The sequence below is a fragment of the Vombatus ursinus genome, unplaced genomic scaffold (assembly GCF_900497805.2).
Source record: "Vombatus ursinus unplaced genomic scaffold, bare-nosed wombat genome assembly UNPS02014832.1, whole genome shotgun sequence".
NCBI classification, from domain to species: Eukaryota; Metazoa; Chordata; class Mammalia; order Diprotodontia; family Vombatidae; genus Vombatus; species Vombatus ursinus.
The window spans coordinates 4,644,551-4,667,298 of NW_020954610.1; the positions used below are offsets into that span (position 1 = coordinate 4,644,551).

Below are 22,748 nucleotides of genomic sequence, written 5' to 3' on the forward strand. Positions count from 1 at the left end.
AGGAAGCAGAATAGAACTTGCAGAGGAAATCCCTTAAACAATTGAGGTAAATACTCTCCAGGTGACAGTGGGGGAGGACTCAAGCCCATATTCAGCATTTATGAGTACAGGCAGATAGATCCTGCTTCTTAGCTCTTCCTTTCCATGACATCCACTTAGTCATCCTTTCCCAAGTACTGCAAATACAGTGTTACCTCAAGTGGGGAGTTCGATAGCTCTCCTAAAGTTAAACAGGATGAAGCCTGATCAATACTTGGAATGGGTAGACCCCTGGGGAAGAAGCTAAGGTTCACTAACTGAGGTGAGGGGGTGGGGAGTGGTGGCTATGGCCTATGTCTGCATATGCAGAACAGGACCTATTTGGAAGGAAGTAATAGATGTTGTCAAGTGCCTATACCCCTCAGCCAGAGTGGCTAATGTGGGGTAACACAATCACCTCAATTCAACTCCATGAGAGAAATGAATTTAAGTCAATAACTCACAAACTTATTAATTAGAAAAATCATTCATAAATTACACAAAAGTTATTCATTTTCACCTGGCTAATCTGGATTTCATGACCTCCAGACACTCCTCATTCTGCAAGATTAAACCAACTCTAAAACTAATATCTTCTCAGAACCCCTTGCCCCTGGTGTCCCTCCATCCCTTTAGTTGGAGAGAGTATTTGGGGGGGGGATATCTGGAAGCTCTTCCTAGACCTTCTATTTGAGGAAGGCATCAAGAGAACTAACTTCACCATGTGCCACCTGGCTGACCTTCTGGATTTCATATTTTCCATAAACTCATCATTCTGCAACATGAAATCAACTCTGAAACCCACACCTCCTCAATACCCTCCTACCCCTGGGAGCCTTTTTACCCTTTTATTGGAGAGAATAGGGTTTGGACAGTAGAGACCTCCTCCCACCTAGCTGACCTCCTGGATCTCATGATCTCCAACACCTCATTTGGCAAGCTGAAATCAACTTTGAAATTCATGCCTTCTCAGATCATTTCCTTTTCTGGATGAAGGACTTTATCATGTCTCCCATCCCTTTTCAGCTTCTTTTTATGTGTTGTTTTCCCCCATTAGATTGTGAAGTCCTTGAGGGCAGGGACTTTCATATCTTTCTTTGTATCCCCAGTGATTAGCATAGTACTTGGTTCATAGTAGATACTTAATAAGTAAATGGCTATTTACTAAGATTAAATAACTTGCCCACAGTCACTCTACCAGTACCTTTCAGGAGCAATTCTTGAACCCTCTAAAGCCAAATCTCTGAATCCACTGAACCACATTGACTCTCCTTACTATCTTATATTTAATGGTAATATTCAGCAAAACACTGATAAAAGATTATCTCCAGTCTCATGACATAGAATTTTTTAAAATTGTATTTCAAATAAGATAATTCATTTAACTATAGTCTTCAAGACTAAAGTTAATGAGTTAAATACTTAAGAAAATAATAAGAGTTAGTTCAATCTGTGTTCTTTTCCATTTTTTTTTGTAATTACTGCTTTGAGTGAAAGTATGGTACAGTATTGTCAATTAAGACTAAGAATCTTTCAGTACCAATTTCATCTATAAAAGGGGATGAATATCAACTGTACTTATTTCACAGAGTTGTTGTAAGGATCAAATAATTCAATGTACATAAAATGCTTTGTAAACCTTTAAGCATTTAGTATCATTTGTCATCATCATCATCCTCATACCTTGAAAATACATTGTTCATTGACTTTTAAATTGTACTGCTTCTAGCACAAATTTCTCCTGTATATACTCAGTCACTCTCCTTACCTTCATAAACTTCAGTTTTACTAACTAGCTACTGAGATGATCAAGTCCAAACATATCAACTCCATTTTTGTTACTGTTCAAAGCAGAATATGAAAATATATGATGTATTGATGATTTCAGCAAGATGGGGGCTCTCCATTTGAAAACTCCATCAATATATATCATGGTATCATATATCATAGATCATAAAATCAAGAAACTATGGGTACATGGATGTGCCAGGTACTGTGCCAAGAGCTGAGTATGCAAAGAAAAGTGAAAGATGTCTCGTGGTTTCAAAAAGTTCACAGCCTAATGTGGAGACAACATGCAAATAATTATATACAAACTATAGACAGTGTAAGTTGGAGATAATCATGAAGCGAAGGTTCTAGAATTGAGGAGGATGAACATGGTAGATGGTGGGAATTTAGCTAAAACTTAAAAGAAGCTAGAAGATAGAGATAAAGAGAGAAAGAGCCATTCCAGGCATGCGGGACAGCCAGTAAAATACCCAGAACCAGGAGATTAAGTGTTTTGTTCAAGGTAAGGCAAGGAAGCTAGTGTCACCAAATCACATGGTATGTAGCCAGGAATAACGTGCAGTGTTGCCTGTGAAGCCTTCACAGTGAATACAGAATAATGGGGGCACAGAGTCCCCATTATAGATCCCTCTTGTTACTATTCCCTTATTTTGCAATTCCTTCCACTTCCCCATAACATGGGTGATAGCCTGGGCTTTGAGAAGAGTATTTTTGTTTCTATCATCATCATCAAATATTATTAAATTGATTATTAAAATCATATTTGGATACCTCATTGTGGTAAAGAAACACTGGATTCTTGAGACCTAAGTCAACAGAATGCAAGTTTTGCCAAACTGTACCACACTGAAAGATATACAGCATGGGCCCAGCAACAGAAAGCCAAGGACAACCCTAGCTAATTATGGAGAAGTTCAACATCAGAAGTTGGGATTTTTTCCCCCGCAAGGGGAAGAGGGGAATTAGACCTATGATTTCATTTATATAGAAATTCCCAGATGAAGAAACTCCCTCTGTCAATACAGGTCAATGCCTTCTCTGCAATTTATAATCTTAGAGAGTTGAGAAGTTAATCACTGAGAAGTTAATCAAGTTATCCAGAGACACACAGACAGTATGTGTCAGCTATGAACTCAGCTCTTCCTGGCTTGGAGGCCAACTCTCTATCGATCACACCATGCTGACTCCACTTTTTGCAAGGGAATAATGTGTGGGGGAGTGAGTGGGCACAGCAATTCGTGAAATAGATGACAACAAAAAAAATGGTCCTTGGTCTAATACTTTGCTTCTTTCTCCATTTGCAATAATAACAGAGTGGTAGAAAGGAGGTCAGAAAGTGCTAAGATTCTGACATTTTCATACCATCTACAAATAGTAATTTCATGCTGATACTTGCCAGTGTGCCATCTTGTTCAGCTACCACCAAGTTGACATACTGTTGAAAGAATTACAGTTTCATGCCAATATTAATAATACTACTACAAATGAAACTAGAAGACACAAATCATACCTTGAAAGTTCTCCTCAGCAAAGAGAATGAAAACATTGGCAGAATTTGTTTCATCTTATATCCCCAAACAAGTTACATCTTTTCATAGGTTGTTGGCCATCTTGATGAGTCATGTCTGTGACAGAGATGTGTATGTATATACAAATACACACATACACACATATATGTACAAACAGATTACGGAGGTACTTACAACTAATGCATCAACATCTGTTATGAAGGATGGAAAAGCAGAGAAATTCTATGAAGTCCCTGACAAGGTCATCCAAATTAAGTCAACATATGCTTGGATATTTGATAATTTCAATTTGAAAAATAGGCATGAGTTGGACATTGAAAAGAATACTAGAAAATGTGGTTTGCAGGGGAAAAAAACTTAAAAAGCCAAGGCTTATGGACTACATGCTTCTATGTTATAAATATTTTTTTGTCAGGAAGAGAGAGTCAGAAGGTGATGGACCCTGCAAGCCCTGAACAGCATCATAAACAATGAAAATGACAGGAAACGCCTGGTTACAGACATAGCAGACATTTCAGAATCAGCTGTCTCTGTACAGTCAGATCATCAACTGGTTAGAGCAAAGGTCAAAGTAAATGCCAATTTAAAAGAAAGGATAAAGATGAAAAGGAGACACTGCATTGTGATCATAGCAGCTAAACCCTGACCTGTCTAAACAAGCTGTCAATTCAAAAACAAAAAGAAAAAGAAAAGGAAAAAAAAAGAATATTTATTGCAATGATCACAAATTCTTAGAAAAGTTTAGAAGGTATAAGACATTTGCCACAATAAACTGACTGAAAGAGTCTCAAACCTCTTTAGTTGTCAAACACAATGGGACAAAAGCACAGAATTTCAGAACCAGAAGGGACCTCAGCAGCCACCTAATCCAACCCACCGCTGGAAAAAGAATATTCTCTACATCAGTAGTGTCAAGGGCCACTAAATCCTATGTAAAGATGCCTGCTGGCCAGGCATTGTATAGTAATATTATCGATGGTCCATTGTATTTTTATTTTCTCATTTCTCACCTGGCTGCACTACTCTGGGTCTTCTCCGACTTCCCCACCATGCTCCAGGAAGCTCATTCTTGGGATAACCTCATCATCCTGTAAGATCTTATCATCCTTGGGACTCCACAGCATTACTACCCTCTGCTTCCCTGCTCTGATTGGAGGGTGGGGCCACGAACTTCAAAACCTTCCCCCATCCTGCCTTTAAGAAAGGAGCTCAGCTCAGAACAAGTCATTTCTTACTTGGCTGCACTATTTTGGGACATTTCTGACTTTTCCACCTTCCTTCTACCTAAAATATTTTCTCCTATATAGGATTGAACATATGTTCAATCCCCTACCCTCTCTTTTTTCCAGATTCCTTTTGTTTTTTGCCTTCTTCCAATGAAACTGTAAGCTAATTGAGAGCAGGGAATTTCTTTTTCTATTTATACCCCCAGTGCTTAGCATAGTACCTGGCATATAGTTGGAGCTTAATAAATGGTCAGTGCCTCTTTTATCAAACATTTCGCAATTTATTTTAATCAGGTTCCTACCACACTCAGGTGTGTGGCTGGCTTACAATGAGTCCCCCTTTGCTCTACAATCAAATTGGTCATCCAGGGACTGAAATTCAGGGCTCAATGTACCTACCAACTTTAAAGGCAGCACATTCCACTGTTAAATAGCTGTAATTTATGGGAAGAAGAACATCTTTCTTGCAATATGCCCAAATGTGTATCTTTGCAACTTCTACCATTGTGCCTAGTTTTGCCTCCTAGGGTGAAGCAGAACATCCTTGTACCATGTGTTAGCCCTTCAACTACTTGAAGATGGTTCTTTTGTTCATTACCTAAGTCTTCTCTCCTCAAGGTTAACTATACTTCCTTCGACTGATTCACATAAAGAATGAACTAAAGTCCTTTCATAATCCATGTTGTTCTTCTCTGGATATTCTATAGTGTATCAACTTTCTTCCTAAAATATATTCACCAGCACTCAAAACAATGACCTTGGTCTGGCTAGAGCAGAGTACTGTGGAACTTTTACCTCCTTGGTCTCAGAAGCTGCATATCTCTATTTAAAATTTTTTCTTTAAATTTATTTTATTTTTAATTTATGGAATAAAACAAGCATTTCTATGTGTGTGTATTTTATATATATATATATATATATATATGTAATACACATATGTGTGTGTGTGTGTATGTTTGTTTTTTGCTTTTTAAAGACAGCATGACATAGTGGATAGAGATCCAGTCTTGGAATCAGGAACACAAGGATTCAAGATGTACCTCTGGCACCTGTTGGCTGTATGACCCTGGGAAAATCATCACTTCTCAGTGACCCCAGCAATTCTCTAATTTTCAGGGCAAGTGCTAACCTGTATTAGTTGAGAAAGCTTCCTCTCAGGACATTTTCTCTGCTAATGATATAACTAATCTGTTGTTGTTGTTTTTTTAAAGTAAGCTTCTTATTCTAGTCTAAGATCACATTAGCTTTTCTGTAATATAACCCTATGAAAACCCCTAGATCATTTTTCAGATAGATTGCTGTCTATCCATGCCCCCATGCCTTTCTTATCAAGTTTTTGTGGCACTGACTTTTGAATCCAAATGTAAGACTTTATCATTATTATTATTAAATCTGATGATAATTATATAGTAAGCATTTATATACCACTTTACGGTTTATAAATCATTTGACAAACGTTTCACTTTATTTTCACAACAATGCTGAGAGGTAGGTACCATTATTATCCTTATTTTACAGATGAGGACACTGAGGAAAACAGGGGCTAAATTATTTGCCCAGAGTCACATGTCTAATAAATGTTTAAAATGGGATTTGACCTCGGGTCTTCCAGAATCCAGGTCTAGCACTCTATCAACCATGCCATGTAATTGCCTATTTATCACTACTAAATTGCATGTTATTTAATTTGCTTTAATATCCTATCTTGTCAAGTTTGTTTTGGATCTTGATTCATTTGTCCAGTATGATAACTATCACTTCCATCACTGTGTCTTCTGAAAATTTGGCAAGGATGCCATATATGTATTTATTCAAATCACAGAGAAAAACATTAAAGACCTCATGGCCAAGAATATATCTCTGAGTTTACTCCAGTGAAGGCTTCCAAGTTGATATCCAATTATTCTTTGTGTCTAACCAATAAAACAGTTTAAAATCCATCTAAGTGTACTACACCTTTGCCAAGTGAATAGATATATTATGTCAGCCAAAGGCAATGTCATTTTAGAGCAGAGGTCCACTTGCAAAAGACTAGGGGGGTGGATAAGGGGAGGCTTTTAAGGCAATATCATGAATAAACAGTCAAAAGCAACTGAGGAGAAAATGAGCCACATAGCCTATATTATCCTAAGAAAATGTGTAGGTGAACATGGAAGGATAACAATAAAGAGATGTAAAATGTAACAAAGCTGCTGGTATTTGGATAAAAATGATAATTGAACTTATGGGAGTACATAAGAAGACTAAGAAACAGAACATAGAAGGAGACTATAAGAGGGCCCTGGACAGAGTCCATTATTGGAGAAAAGGAAATGAATTATTAAAGGTGGTGAAACATGATGGATAGAACACTGGAACTGGAGTCAAACTTGTATTCAAATTTTTCTTCAGATTCTTTTTTTTATTATTTGTCAAATCTTTACTGGGTAAGTAGGGAAGGTTGGCAGGGTCCAGCTTAGTCTTTCTTGGCAGCAGCCTTCCTCATGGCAGGTAGGACGTTGCTGAGCTCCTCTCTCTTCCTCTTGGCCTGGATGTCAGTTCCCACCCTTTTTTTTCCATGAACTTAAGGGCTCGCTTATCCTTGGAGACCTTTAACAATTCCATGGCCCGCCTCTCATAAGGGGCAAATCCACACACCTCCCGGGTCATATCTCTCACAAACTTGGTGTGTTTGGTCAAACGCCCATGGCAGTGTCAGTGTCTTGGCTTGGAAATGTTTTTGGTAACTTTGTGGCCCTTGCTGAGGCCTACGGCCATGGGGTATCGAATGGCCATGACTGCAGCGCTGTCGGCCCAATGGCAGTCACAGCAGAAGGAAGCTTCAGATTCTTAATAGCTATGTAGTCATTGGTGGTCTCATTTACCTTCTCAGAGCCTCCAATTCAATATTTGCAAAATCAGGCTATTTATACTTTCACTATCTATGTTCATAGGATAGTTTTTGGGAAAAATATTGTAAAACTTAATATAAAATGTGAGTTATGAGGATGATGATGACCTGGCTAATGAGAATGAAAAGGATAAATTAAGTAAATAGGAGAACCAAAAAAACAAACAAAACTCCACAAAATCCAAAGGAGGAGAAAAATCAAGGAGAGGGAAATTCTTAGCAATGGCCAAAAAGAAAGAGAGTTCAAAGAGAAAAACTATTCAAAGATCACTGGTAACCTTTGAAAAAGCAATTTCTGATGAGTAGTGAAATCAGAGTTGGAACACAAGGAGCTGAGAAGTGGGTGATGGGGAAATGGAAGAGGTAAGTAGAGTTAACTTTTTCTAGGAGTTTGCCTAAGAAAAGGAGGAACTAGATCAGATAACAGATTGAGGAAGCTTCCCATTACCAACATGACTTGATCGTGAGGAATTATATAAAGTAATACTAAAAGACCTACATGAGGAGAAAGAAATGGGCTGATTATGTGACAAGAATGAGGGGCAATAGATGGACAGAAACTCTTAAGATCTACTTATGGTAGATTCCCTATGGAGAATTTATGGGCAGTCATGAATAGGAGTAGCATGGCATGGAAAGGCATAAATGGGTTCAATTAAATTCCATTCAACAAGCATTTAAAAAGCACCTACTACGTACTAGATGCTTGGGATATAGAGACAAAAATGAAACAGTTCTTATCTAGGATCATGTGAGATAGAACATGTAGAGAGATAAATAAATACACAGTACACAAAATAAAAAGCAAATAAAGAGGAACTAAAAACCTGAAGAAAGAGAAAATATCTTTCGTAGAAAGTGTCACGTGAGCTGATCCTTGAACAGAGCTGGGGCTCCAAAATGTGATGTTGTAGAAGGAGAACTTTTCAAACATGGGGACAGCCTGTGTGCAAAGGCTGGAGGTGAGAGATGGAATGTTGTACACATGGAATGTCAAGTAGGCTAGCACAGCTTGAAAAGGAAAAAAATCACCCTAAGATAAACTGAAACAAATTATGATCCAACCCCATAAAATTTATGAAGCTGCTATAATATGCTAGTCATAGTTGGTAAGTGCTGGGGATAAAATTAATAAAAAGAAAAAAAAAAACAGTCCCTGCTCCCTCAAGGAGTTTACAATCTAAAGGGAAGACAATATACAAAATGAGGCAGGAGAGTAGGCAGGTTCAGGGGTGGGGGGAGGAAGAGATAAGACACCAGGTGGTAAGTATCCAGTGTGAACAGGGCAGCAGATGCAAAGTGGAGTGTTCTGAGAGTCCAGTTTTTGCCCTCTATAAAGGAAGGCACTGGGGAGTAGGAATTTGATACTCTGCCCCCCAACCCTCCAAAAAGAGGGGAGAGGAAGCCTGGGGAGGTGGAGTTAATCAAAGCTTGAGCTAGCAGCATGGTGATGAGTTTAGAAATTTAATTCTTCCTTATATTAAACCATTAGTGAGAACATAATAAATACTTCTTTACTGACTGCATACAGTGCCATATCATAAAATTATAAAATACAAAAATATTCAATAAAATATAAAAGAGTAAGAAAAAAAAACTAGTTTATTCCTCTCCAGAATACTAGAACATGGGAACAGCCCCTGATGCTTGAAAGAAGTCACAGAAGGACAAATAGATAAGAATCCTATTTGACTCAGATCAGTAACCCAAGAATTAGTATAGCCTGAAATATAAATCAGTTCAAGAAGGATTTAGATAAATTCAATGTTGATTAAAACAACAGGAAGAACTGGAAAGAGTTTGTGGTTGATGTCACCAAGAGCAAACATGGCTTTTAAAACATTTTGTAGTACTCCTTCTAATGACCACTTGACCAACATGAGATGGGCTAACCTTTACAGGTGAAGATGATGATTTAAAAAGATGTACGCTTTGAATTGTTGATCTATAGTGGAGAAGAAGAGTCCTTTAAGTAATCCATACTCCTCTTATGACCAATTCCAAAACATGGTCTGTAATCATGGAAACATTACTCTCTGAGATAAAATTGTCTGTTTTTAAAATTATGCTCAGTAAAAAAAAAAAAATTAAGTTGTGTTCTAATAATCAGGCAACTATTACAGACTATAATTTGCAAAGAAAGTGTCAACCTGCATTGGAAATGAGAATTTCCTCATCTAGGAGTTCCCTATACCAATGAAATCACAGATCCACTCACTATTCTTATGTTCTGAAAAACTTGAATTCACAGCTGTAACGGAACTAGAATTCTTTTAGAAGAAGCCAGGCTATATATCTAACAGCACTCACCTAAAGCCATATTAACTTTCACTATTTTTATCCAATTATGTATAAGATACATTCTGGTCCACTTACAAATTTCATAAGATAAATTCCTGTCCTTATTCTAAGTATGAACCCTGTCCAAGAATCAGTCACACTTGTATTCTGCTTGCTATTGGGCTCCCAGATTCTAGATTTGTACTGCCTCTTAACTTTCCCCCTTCTGTTTTATCCTCCCAGCTCTAAGCTCTTTGACTTGCTTCCAGAAATGCAAATGTGAGACTCCCTCTACTCTGATTCAATTTTCTTGGTTTTCTTCACCATGTTTTGCTGCACCTGACAATAGAGTCTATAGATCTGTATTGGCATCATTATTTCTATGGCTCACTTCTTATATCCCTACAATAGTCAGAATAAATTTGAATCTTGTTTGTCCTGGACCTAGATCTACCTGGACCTATACCCAGACCTCCTCAGGTCCTGAACCACTACCTAACTAAACTAACTCTGTTAGGGACCTAACCCATTAGGTCCTGTGAGGGACCTATATGCAAGCAACACTTTAAAAAGTTGTAGGAGAATAGTAGACTTAGAGCATGCTAAATAAATAAATTTAACTTCTAACTGTCTGCATAATCAGCAGGATAGTACTTATTTTCTGCAAACCTCTCAAATCCCAAAACTTCATAAAAGCAACCTATGTGCCAAATGTATCAATCGATCAATATGTATCTATTACACTACTATGCTAGACACTGTGCTAGGCACTGGGGATACAAGTACAAAGAATGAAATTATTTCTATTTGAAATGAACTTGCATTCTAATGGGGATGAGAAAAAAGCATAGATAAAGCAATAGAGTGATAGATGCAGAGATATATAAATACACACAGTTACAATATACACATAAGGGCAATAACAGAAAAATAAAAAGTAAGATAATTTTGAAAAAGGAACACTAGCAATTTGGAGGGGTCATGAAAGGCCTTAGGCAGAAGAAAGTGTCTGAGCTTCATCTTAAAATAAGATAAAAGGAGGAATTGTCTTTTAGGCATGGGGCAATGACTAAAGGAAAGGCACAGAGATGGGACCTGAAGTATTTTGAGTAAAGAACTGAGAAAAAAGGCAGTTTGGATTGTAAAGTTCTGAGGCAATGAATATAGAACAATGAATGCTGAATGCACAAAAGAAAAACATAGACCAAAGCAAAACAAAACCAAAAACCTCCTGAAAACATTCCAAATAATTATAATATTCTCACATATTTCTCCTGCATTCACTTGCTATATAGCCTATCAACTGACACTGATTTTGCCCAGCCACCTGAAGGAAAAGAAGAGCAACTGGAGGAGGAAAAAGAAGCAGAAATCCAGAAGGAGATGGAAGAGAAAGAGCTTCCGTGCCAAAGAAAAGAATATAGCAAGCCCAGGTGATCTTTTCTGCACAGGATACTTAAGGCAGCCCTTCCAACACCACTGCAAGGAAGCTAAGAATCCCTAGTTTGGTAGAGAAAAGATCTTTTTAATAGGGAAATGGAAAGAGGGTAAACAGTGAGGATGGAAACAAGAAACAAGTCACTAGAAATGCACAAGAAAAGCTGAAAAATAAAAAAGTCCTAGGAAGGAAGTCTGAGCATATATCAAGGTCAAAAGCAGGCAGGGTAAAAACAAAACAAATGTATAAAGCAGAAGGAAAAAATGAGTACAAATTCAAAGTGAATTCAGATCACAATCAATGAATATAATATGATAAAAGAAAACAAAAATTCCTAACAGAAAGAGTTAATATTGACTCCCCAACAATTATGAAAAAATGAACAAAAAAATATCTAGAATGTCTCAAAAGAGAAATAAAACATTTAATAGACACTATGAAGAATGAAAGCATGTTATAAATCAGAGGTCTCAAGGAAGAATCAAGAAAGACAAAAAAGAGGCTGCAGAACTTAGAAGGAAAGATAGATAAATGTCTTTTTTTTTAATAGTGTTTTACTTTTTTGGCCAATTACACAACAACACAATTTTTAGCATTTATTCTTATAAGAATTTCAGTTCTAATTTTTTCTCTCTCCCTCTACTCCCCACTCCCCTCTTCTGAAAATGGTAGGCAACGTGATATAGGATATACATGTGCTATCATGTAAAACATATTTCCCTATTAGTCATAGTTGTGAAAGAAACAGATCAAAAGAAAAAAAAACATGAAAAAGAATGAAGTGAAAAATATAAGCTTCGATCTTCATTCAGAGTCTATCAGTTCTTTATCTGGATATGGATAGCATTTTCCTTCATGAGTCCTTAGTACTTATCTTGGATCATTCCATTGCTCAGAAGAGCTGAGTCATTTATAGTTGGCCATCACACAATGTTGCTGATACTGTGTACAATGTTTTCTTGGTTCTGTTTATTTCACTTTGCATCAATCTTTAGTCTTTCCAGGTTTTTGTGAAATCTGCCTGTTCAGCATTCCTTATTGCACAATAGTATTCCATTACATTCATATACTACAACTTGTTCAGCCATTCCCCAAACAATAGGCATCCCTTCAATTTCCAATATGTTGCCACCATGAAAAGGGCAGCTATAAATAATTTTTCCATGTGTAGGTCCTTTTCCTTTTTTTATAATCTCTTTAAGATATAGACCTAGTGTGGTGTTGCTAGATCAAAGAGTATGCAGAGTTTGGTTGCCCTTCAGGCATAGTTCCAAATTGATCTCCAGAATGGTTGGCTAAACTCCACCAACAGTGCATTAGTGTCCCAATTTTTCCACATCCTCTTCAACATTCATCAAATTCCTTTTTTTTGTCATATTAGCCAGAGTTGTTTTAATTTACATTTCTATAATCAAAAGTGATTTAGAGCATTTCTTCATATGCCTATAGACAGCTTTGATTTCTTCATCTGAAAACTGCCTGCTCATATCCCTTGAGCATTTATCATTTGGGGAACAATTTGTGTTCTTATAAATTTGACTCAGTACTCTATATATTTGAAAAATGAAGCCTGTTTTTAGAGATACTTCTAGGGTCCTGTAAATTTTCAGTTCTTCCAAGGTGGTATGATCAAAGGCAAGGTGTTTACTCTTTTCCTGGCCTGTGGTCTGGTCTCTGAGTGACCACAAGCATTCTTTTCTGCCTTGGAACTATGAGGAGGATTCCCTCTCATATCTTATGCATGTCTTGACTTCAGGCCTTTAGGCCACTTGTGGTTTTCTAGGTGTTCAAGTCCAAACTTCACAGAATCAGGTACACAAGAGCCTGTAGTCATTGACCATAGTTACTGTTTGATAAACCCAAAGATCCCTATCCTTTGGGATAAGAACTCACTGTTTGACAAAACTGCTGGGAAAAAAAGAAAAACAACAGGATAAAAACTAAGTATAGACCAAGATAAGGGCAAAATGGGTACATGATTTAGACATAAAGGGTGATGCCATAAGCAAATGAAAAGAGCAAGGAATAGTCTATCTGTCAGATCTATGGGGAATGGTAGAATTCATGACCAAATAAGAGACAGAAAAAATTAAAAATATAGAATAAAAAATTTTGATTATGTTAAATTTAAAAGCTTTTGTACAAACAAAACCAATGCCACCAGGATTAGAAGGAAAGCAGAAAGCTGGGAAACAATCTTTACACCTTAAAAAATAAACTAACCCAAATGGCAAAAGAGGGCCAAAAAGCAAATGAGGAGAAGAATGTCTTAAAAAGTAGAATTGGCCAAATGAAAAAGGATGTCCAAAAGCTCACTGAAGAAAATAATTCCTTAAAAATTAGAATGGAGCAAATGGAAGTTAATGAGAAATTTCTGTGAGAAATCAAGAAAGAATAAAACAAAACCAATAGAATTTAAAAAATAGAAGACAATGTGAAATATCTCATTGGGCAAAAAAAACTGACCTGGAAAATAGATCCAGGAGAGATCATTTAAAAATTATTGGACTACCTGAAAGCCTTGATCAAAAAAAGGGCCTACACATCATCATTCAAGAAATTGTCAAGGAGAACTGCTCTGATATTCAAGAATCAGAGGGTAACATAGAAATAGAAAGAATCCACCAATCACCTCCTGAAAGAGATCTCAAAAGGAAAACTGCCAGGAATATTATAGCCAAATCCCAGAATTCACAGGTCAAGAAGAAAATATTGCTAAGAGCCAGAAAGAAACAATTTGAGGACTGTGGAAACACCATAAGGATAACACAAAATTTAGCAGCTTCTACATTAAGGGATCAGAGGGCTTAGAATATGATATTCCAGATGTCAAAGGAGCTAGGATGAAACCAAGAATCACCTACCCAGCAAAACTGAGCATAATCATTCAGGGGAAAAAATGGATATTTAATTAAATAGAAGACTTTCAAGCATTCTTGAAGAAAAGAACAGAGCTGAATAGAAAATTTGACTTTCAAATATGACTTAAGAGAAACACGAAGAGGTAAACAGGAAAGAGAAATCATAAGGGACTTAGTAAAGTTGAACTGTTTATATTTCTCCATGGAAAGATGATGTTTGCAAATCATAATACTTTTGTCAGTATTAAGGCAGTTGGAAGGAATACACACACACACACACACACACACGTACATTACTGGGAGAAGGAAAAAGGGAGAGATAGAATGGGGTAAATTATCTCATATAAAAGAGGCAAGAAAAAGTTTTCACAGTGTAGGGGAAATGGGGGGTGGATAAGAGAGAATGAGTGAACTTTACTCTCATCAGATTTGGCTTAAGAAGGGAATAACACACACTCAATTGGGTACGGAAATCTATCTTACCCCACAGGAAAAGAGGGGAGAAGGGGATAAGAGAGGGGTATTGATAGAAGGGAAGGCAGATTTGGGGGGTAATCAGAAACAAACACTTTTGAGGAGGGACAGGGTCAAAGGAGAGAATAGAAAAAATGGAGGGGTGGGATAGGATGAAGGGAAATATAGTTAGTCTTTCACAACATGACTATTATGGAAGTGTTTTGCATGATTACACATGTATAACCTATATCAAATTGCTTTCCTTCTCAATGAGGGTAGGTGGGGAGAGAGGGAGGGAAAGAATTTGGAACTCAAAGTTTTAAAAACTAATGTTAAACATTGTTTACATGCAACTGGGAAATAAGATACACAGGCAGTGGAGTATAGAAATCTATCTTGCCCTACAGAAAAATAGAAGGGGAAGGAAATAAAAGAAGGATTGGGTGATAGAAGGGAGGGCAGATTGGGAGAATGAGGGGGGAGGGGAAAGATGAGGAGAAAATTTGGAACTCCTTTGGAAGTTAATGTTGAAAACTAAAAATTAATTAATTAATTAATTAAAAAAACAAACCACGAGTTGTTTTCCTCAGTTAGCTTTTGTACTTTCTATTCCATTTGGCCAATTGTATTTTTAAGGACATTTTGGGTTTTAAGGACATTTAAGGATTTTTGTATCTCCTTTTCCATTTGGCCAATTCTCCTATTTAAGCAATTATTTTTTTTTTTTCCAAGCCATTGACTCTTTTTTTTTCATTATTCTCTTGCATCACTCTTTTCTTTTCTCAATTTTTCTTCTACCTCTCTTTTATGATTTTTAAGCTCCTTTGAGCTCTTCCATGAGTTCTTTCTGGGCTTTAGACTATTTCCTGTTTTTTCTTTGAGGTTTTGCCCATGGGTATTTTGACATTGCTGTTTTCTTCTGAATTTCTGTCTTGATCTTCCCTGTCACCATAATAACTCTCTATGGTCAGATTCTTTGTTGTGTTGTTGTTTGCTCATCTTTTTTGGCCTTTTTTCCTTTCTTTTAAATTTGAGCTCCACTCCTTGCGGGCACTGTTTCAGGCTTCTTGTGCCAAGGGCTGCCAGTCCTGGCCATTTACCTGGTGATGCCCTGATGTTGCCCTGATGCCCACAGGGGACCCTCACTGTCTGGTGCTACACTGAGGGTGTGTAGTGGCAGGAGTGCTGGCACTGCTGGAGGACATAGGGATCTAGGTGCTAAGCTGGGGTCCTAGTGGTGGTGTCTGGTGTATGCTGAGGCTGATGGATTGTTTCTGAATTTTCTCTGGGGACACAACTGAGGCAAGTGGCAGTCTGGCCACTGGCTGTTTGCCCAGGGCTATGCTGAGGCAAGTGGAGGTTCTCAGAGTTGGAGTCTGCCTGTTCCCCCAGCTATGATGAGGTATGTAGAGTACCCTGGTGTTAATGTTTGCCTGCTCCACTGCACTGGGGCTCAAGATCTCCCACTGGTTTGCTGAGGTGGGGCTTGCTACTGCTTGCTGGGATGCTTACTGTCCTAGACTGCACTCACCTTTTATCTGAGTGAGACAGACATTTCCTGCCAATCTTCTAAGTTTCTTGGGTTCCAAGATTGTTTCATCCTGTCTTTTTTAATGGTTCTACTACTCTAGTATTTGTTTGGGGGCACTATTTTATGGTTTTTTGGAGGTGAATATGGGAGAGTTACAGGGATTTACTGCTTACTCCACCATCTTTGCTCCAAGAACTTAAATACGCCTATAAAGAAAGAAAATAACTAATTTTGAAACCAAAAATTCACAAGTGAAAGAAAATGAGGCAGAAGAGAAACAAAAGCTTCTTCTCAACAACATTAAAAGAATATATGGTTCAAATCTGACCTCAGACATTTGACACTTACTAGCTGTGTGACCCTGGGCAAGTCACTTAACCCCAATTGCCTCATTAAAAAGAAAAAAAAGGAATATGTAAATCCCTACAGAAAGCAATAATTAAGGACACTGAAGTCAAGATGCACATAAATAACTTAAAAATATACCCAAAGAAAAAAATAAACAAACAAACAAAAACCTGAGTATAATACTTCAGGAAATAATATAAGAAAATTATCTAGAATTTAGAGTATTCATAACAAAGTACTGAATGATTCCACAGAAAGCTACCAGAGAAAAATGTTAAGCTTGAAACTCTGAGGCTTTAGCTAAATTTCATGATTTCTATAATAAAAACCAATGTCTGAAGAAATAAAGAAAAAAGTAACTGAGATTCAGTGTAGATAACTAAGCATTGTTCCAGGGTCATGAGAAATCAAAGAAAAGAATGGAATTGACTGATCTAAAAAGCAAAAGGACTTCAACTGCAACCAAAACAACACTTCCTTCAAAGTTTAGCCTAATTATCAATGAAAATGATGGATTACACCAAAGAGGGATATTTGAGATATTCTTGCTCACTAAACTCAACAACCTCCCAGACAAAAACAAATAAAAAACTACAACGACATTAAGGTGAGTAGAATAGTATAATTGCAAACACTCCAAATAAGAGAATCAGACAAAAATTAAATGAATACATGTAAAGATTAAGTAATGAAATCAATTCTATTCTCTTATGCCCATAAGCTATTGCTTTTTCAAAAAAGAAAGCAAATGTGCTGAGGTATAAGAGAAAGGGCAAATAGGCATCATAAAAGGACAAAAAGTATTTAAGAGGTAAAAATTTAAAGGGAATTTAGATAATCAAGAGATGGGGAAAAAAAGAAAGAGATGAATTAATATCTTATATGCTAAATCCTATGATCACCTATTATTGAATCAGCATTTCCTATAGGAAGAATAACACAGTGAGAAGTCACATGAATATCAAGAAGGGAGATAAGACATAGATTGAAGCTGGAGTTGCACCTCCATGGAATTTATAGGTCAGTCAATCAGTAAACACTTATGAAATATCCACTTTATTATGTGCATTGTTCTAAGTATTCGGGATAGAAAAAAAATGGCAAAAACATTCCCGTTCTCAAAGAGCTTATGATCTAAAGAGAGAAGACAACATGGAAAAGGATGCTGTAAAGAAGGAGGAAAGTGAAGGTACCCAGCACAAGGGCTTGATGGAGAAGCCCAAAGTATAGCTGCTTGAAATGAAGGCTTGACTGGACGTGCTTCTTATAGGGAAGTTTTTGAAAGAACCTCTCCACTCCATCCACCCATCCCCAATCAAAGAGGCTCCAGGAACATAGGATACTGATGAGGTATGAGGCTAATATGATATTGCAGGATGATGAGGTCCTTCGTGGCATGATGAAGAAAGTCAAAGGAGTGTAGTCAAGTGGGAAATGAAGAGATGACTGGCCATATGGTTCTCCATAAGTGGAACTTTGGGGAAAAAGAAAAATATCTTCTTTAGTCGTTGCACAAACAGTGTGACTCTGAGAGAATAAGCTAAAAGCAATGAGTTGAGGGAGTAGAAGAGTGGAGAAAAGTATATCATTATATATATATATATAATATCATTTCAGTGGTGTGAGAAGGTACAGATTTGTGGTAACAGATAGGAGCATTAAATAGGTTTTGTCAGGGAAAATTTTGCACATTAGAATAACTCCTTTGCTGTGAATGACCTGGCTCTCCCAGGAATGAATTCTATCCCAGGAAAAGCAATATTTGAGTCTCCAAAGGTAGTTAGGACACAGGGCAATATTGGGGTGGGGGAAGGAGGAAAATAGAGAGATAGAAAAATCTAACCTTAGAAGTGGTGCTACCATTTAAAGAACAGGGGTTTAGACTGGTCCTTGTGACTTCAGACACAGGGTGACTCTTATTACATTTGTTCCATTTAACATTGATTGTTTAATTGATTGAGATTTCTAAGAGAGAGAGAGAGATACAGTAGATAATAAATACAAATGCAATCACATATAAATGGATAGAGAAGGGAATTAAAATTTGACACTTCAGAACACGTTACTGTTATTGTTCAGTTATTTTCAGTCATGTCTAACTCTTCATGACCCCATTTGGGGTTTTCTTGTCAGAGATACTGAAGTGGTTTGCCATTTCCTTCTCCAGCTCATTTCATATATGAGGAAACTGAGGCAGTGTTAAGAAACCAACCTAGATAGAAAAATAATTTTACCACATTCAAGGCATATTGCTGCTTAAGAAAAAGTACAAAGTGTAGGTGCAGAAAGACTATTTTAAGAAGATACAAATTATACATTTTAAACCAAAAGCTATAATTATTTGCAATAGGAAAATACTAGAAGCTTTCCCAATCAATATAAGATCAAACTAATTCAATTTAAGAAACATTCATTAAACATCTAATATGTGCCAGGCACTATGCTGAGCACTGGGGATATGTAAAGAGGCAAAAGATGGTCCTTGCCTTCAAGAAGCTTATAATCAAATGTGGGGGTGGGGGGCAACAACATGTAAACAACTATGTACAAGCAAGCAACATACAGGATAAATAAGAAAAAATTAACAAAGGGAAGGAACTATAGAGGTAAAATTTTTAAATAAAATACTAGCAAAAAGATTACAGCAACTTATTGTGAGAATAACACACTATGACCAGGTAGGATTTATACCAGGAATGCAAGGCTGGTTCAATATTAGGACAACTATCAACATAATTGACCATATCAACAACAAAACTAACAAACCTTATGATTGTCTCAATAGACACAGAAAAAGCTTTTGACAAAATATAACACCCATTAATATTTAAAAAAAAAAACTAGAGAGCACAGGAATAAGTGGAGTCTTCCTTAAAATGATAAGTAGGATCTATCTAAAAGCATCAGCAAGCATTATATGTAATGGGAAAAGCTAAAAGCATTTCCAATAAGATCAGGGGTGAAACAAGGATGTCCATTATCACCACTGTTGTTCAATAACGCACTGGAAACATCAGCTTTAGCAATAAGAGAAGAAAAAGAAATTGAAGGTATTAGAATAGGCAAAGAAGAAACAAAGCTATCACTCTTTGCAGATGATAAGATGATATACTTAGAGAATTCCAGAGAATCAAGTAAAAAACTACTTGAAATAATGAACAACTTTAGCAAAGTTGCAGGATATAAAATAAACCCACATAAATTATTAGCATTTCTATATATTACCAATAAAGCCCAATAGTAAGAGATAGAAAGAGAAATTCCATTTAAAGTTACTTTAGACATTATAAAATATTTGGAAGTCAACCTGCCAAAACAAACCCAAAAACTATATGAACACAATTACAAAACACTTTTCACACAAATAAAGTAAGATCTAAATAATTGGAAAAACATCAGTTGTTTATGGGTAGGCTGAGCTAATGTAATAAAAATGACAATGCTAACTAAATTAATGTACTTATGCAGTGCCATATCAAACTACCAAAAATTATTTTATAGAGCTAGAAAAATAATAACAAAATTAATCTGGAAGAACAAAAGGTCAAGACTATCAAGGGAATTAATGAAAAGAAATGAAAGGGAAGGTGACCTAACCATAGCAAATCTTAAATTGTATTATAAAGCAGCAATCATCAAATTAGTACTCAGTACTGGCTAAGAAATAGAGTTGTGGATCAGTGGAATAAGTTAGGTATACAAGACACAGTAGGCTATGCCTATAGTAACCTACTGTTCAATAAACCCTAAGACTTCAGCTTCTGGGATAAGAACTCACTATGTGACAAAAAATGCTGGGAAACTAGAAAATAGTATTGCAGAAACTAGGTATAGGCCAATATCTTACACTATATATCAAAATAAAGTCAAAATGGGTACACAATTCATATATATAAAGGCTGATATTATAAGCAAAGTGGGAGAACAAGGAATAACTTACCTGTCAGATTTATGGAGAACAGAAGAATTTATGCCTAAACAAGAGATAGAGAACATTATGAAATACAAAAGTAGATAATTTTCATTGCATTAAATTGAAAAGTTTTTGCATCAACAAAGCCAATGCAACCAAGATTAGAAGGGGAACAGAAAGCTGGAAATCAATTTTTATAGCCAGTATCTCTGATAAAGGCCTTATTTCTAAAATATATAGAGAACTGAGGCAAATTTATAAGAATACAAGTCATTCCTCAATTGATAAATGGTCAAAAGATATGAACAAGTTGTTTTCAGATGAAGAAATTAAAGCTATCTATAGTTATGTGAAAAAAAATACTCTAAAAATCACTATTGATTAGAGAAATGCAAATCAAAACTACTCTGGGGTACCATATCACAACTATCAGACTGGCTAACATGACAAAACAGGAAAATGATAAATGCTGGAGAAGATGTGAGAAAATTGGAACACTAATGTATTGTTGGTGGAGTTGTAAACTGATCCAATGATTTTGGAGAGCAATTTGGAACTATGGCCAAAGGGCTATAAAAATGTACATACCCTTCAACCCAGCAACACCACTTCTAGGCCTGTATCCCAAAGAGATCTTATAAATGGGGACAGGACCCACATGTACAAAAATATTTGTAGCAGCCATTTTTGTGGTGGCAAAGAATTGGAAATTGAGGGGATGCCCAGCAATTGGGAAATGGCTTAACAAGTTGTGGTATACGAATGTAATGGAATACTATTGTGCAGGTGGGACTTCATAAAAACCTGGAAAGACTTATATGAACTGATGATAAGTGAAGTAAGCAGAACCAGCAGAACATTGTACACAGTAATAGTCACATTGTGCGATGACTTACTCTCATAGACTTTGCTCTTCTCATCAATGCAAGGATCTAAGACAACTCCAAAAGACTCATGATGGGAAGAGCTGTCCATATCCAGAGAAAGAACTATGAAGTCTGAATGCAGATCGAAGCATATTATTTGCTCTCCTTCTCCTTTTTTTGTTTCTTCTTTCTTGTGGTTTCTCCCATTGGTTCTAATTCTTCTTTACAACATGATTGATGTGAAAATAGATTGAATATGAATGTATATGTTGAGCCTATATCAACTTACATGCTGTCTTAGGGTAGAGGGAGGGGAAAGATGGGAAGAAAATTTGGAACTCAAAATCTTACGGAAGTATATGTTGAAAACTAAAATAAATTAATTAATTTATTTAAAAAAATAAATTTAAACAAAGGAAAGTCACTAGAATTATGAGGGATTGTGGAAGGCTTCCAGTAGGAGGTGGGATTTTAGTTGGGACTTAAACGAAACCAGGGAAGTCAGTAGTCAGAATGGAGGAGGAAGCACTCCAGGTATGGTAGACAGCCAGAGAGAATGTCTGGAGCTGAAATTGGATTGAGGTATTCATGTTGAGGAATAAGATGGAAGAAGACTAGAAAGATAGAAGGGGGCTAGATTATTAAGGGCTTTGAATGCCAAACAGAGCATTTTGTATTTGATCCTAGAGGTAATAGGAAGTCACTGGAGTTTATTGAGTAGAGGTAGGCGGTATGATATAATCGGACTTGCATTAGGAAAATCACTTTAGTGGCTGAATACGTAATAAATTAGAGTAGGGAGAGACATCAGTCAGACAGAATGACCAGCAGGCTATTAAATTTATCAAGACACACGGTGATGAGGGCCTGCACTAGAGTTGTGGCAGTTTCAGAGAAGTTAAGGGAGCATATTTGAGAGATGTTACAGAAGTGAAATCAACAGATATTGGGCACTGCCTGGATATGGTGCCAGAGGGAGAAAGAGTGAAGAGTCCAGGATGACTCCTAGATTGTGAACCTGAGGGACTGAGAAGATGGTGTTACCTTCTACAGTAATAGGGAAGGTATGAGTGGTTAGGGTTTGGGTTAGGATTTCTGTTTTGGAAATGCTGAGTTTAAGATGTCTACTGGACATCCAATTCAAGATGTTTGAAAGGTGATTGGAGACAGGAGATTGAAGGTCAGCAGAGAGATTGGTGCAGGATAGGTAGATTTGAGAATCATCAGTTTAGAGACAGTAATTAAATCCATGGGAGCTGATGAAATCACCAAATGAAGTGGTATAGATGGAAAAGAGAAGAGGGCCCAGGACCAAACCATAAGAGATACCTATGGTTAGAGGGCATGATCTAGAAGAGGATCCAGCAAAGAAGACAGAGAAGAAGTAGTCAAATAACAGTAAGAAAATCAGGAGAGAGTGGTGTCCCAAACCCTAGAGATAAGAGAGTATCAGGGAAGAGAGAGTGATTGAGTGTCAAAGGCTGTAGAGAGTTCAAGAAGAATAAGGATTGAGAAAAGGCCATTGCATTTGCCAACTAAGAGATTATTAGTAACTTTGGAGAAAGCCATTTCAGTGGAATGATAAAGTCAGAGACCAGATT

The 22,748-nt window shown here is 36.8% G+C and overlaps 1 pseudogene; it reads right to left on the reverse strand.

The window, feature by feature from the left end:
• Window positions 1–7,019: 7,019 nt before the first annotated feature.
• On the reverse strand, window positions 7,020–7,339 carry LOC114025544 (annotated as a pseudogene).
• Window positions 7,340–22,748: the final 15,409 nt, after the last annotated feature.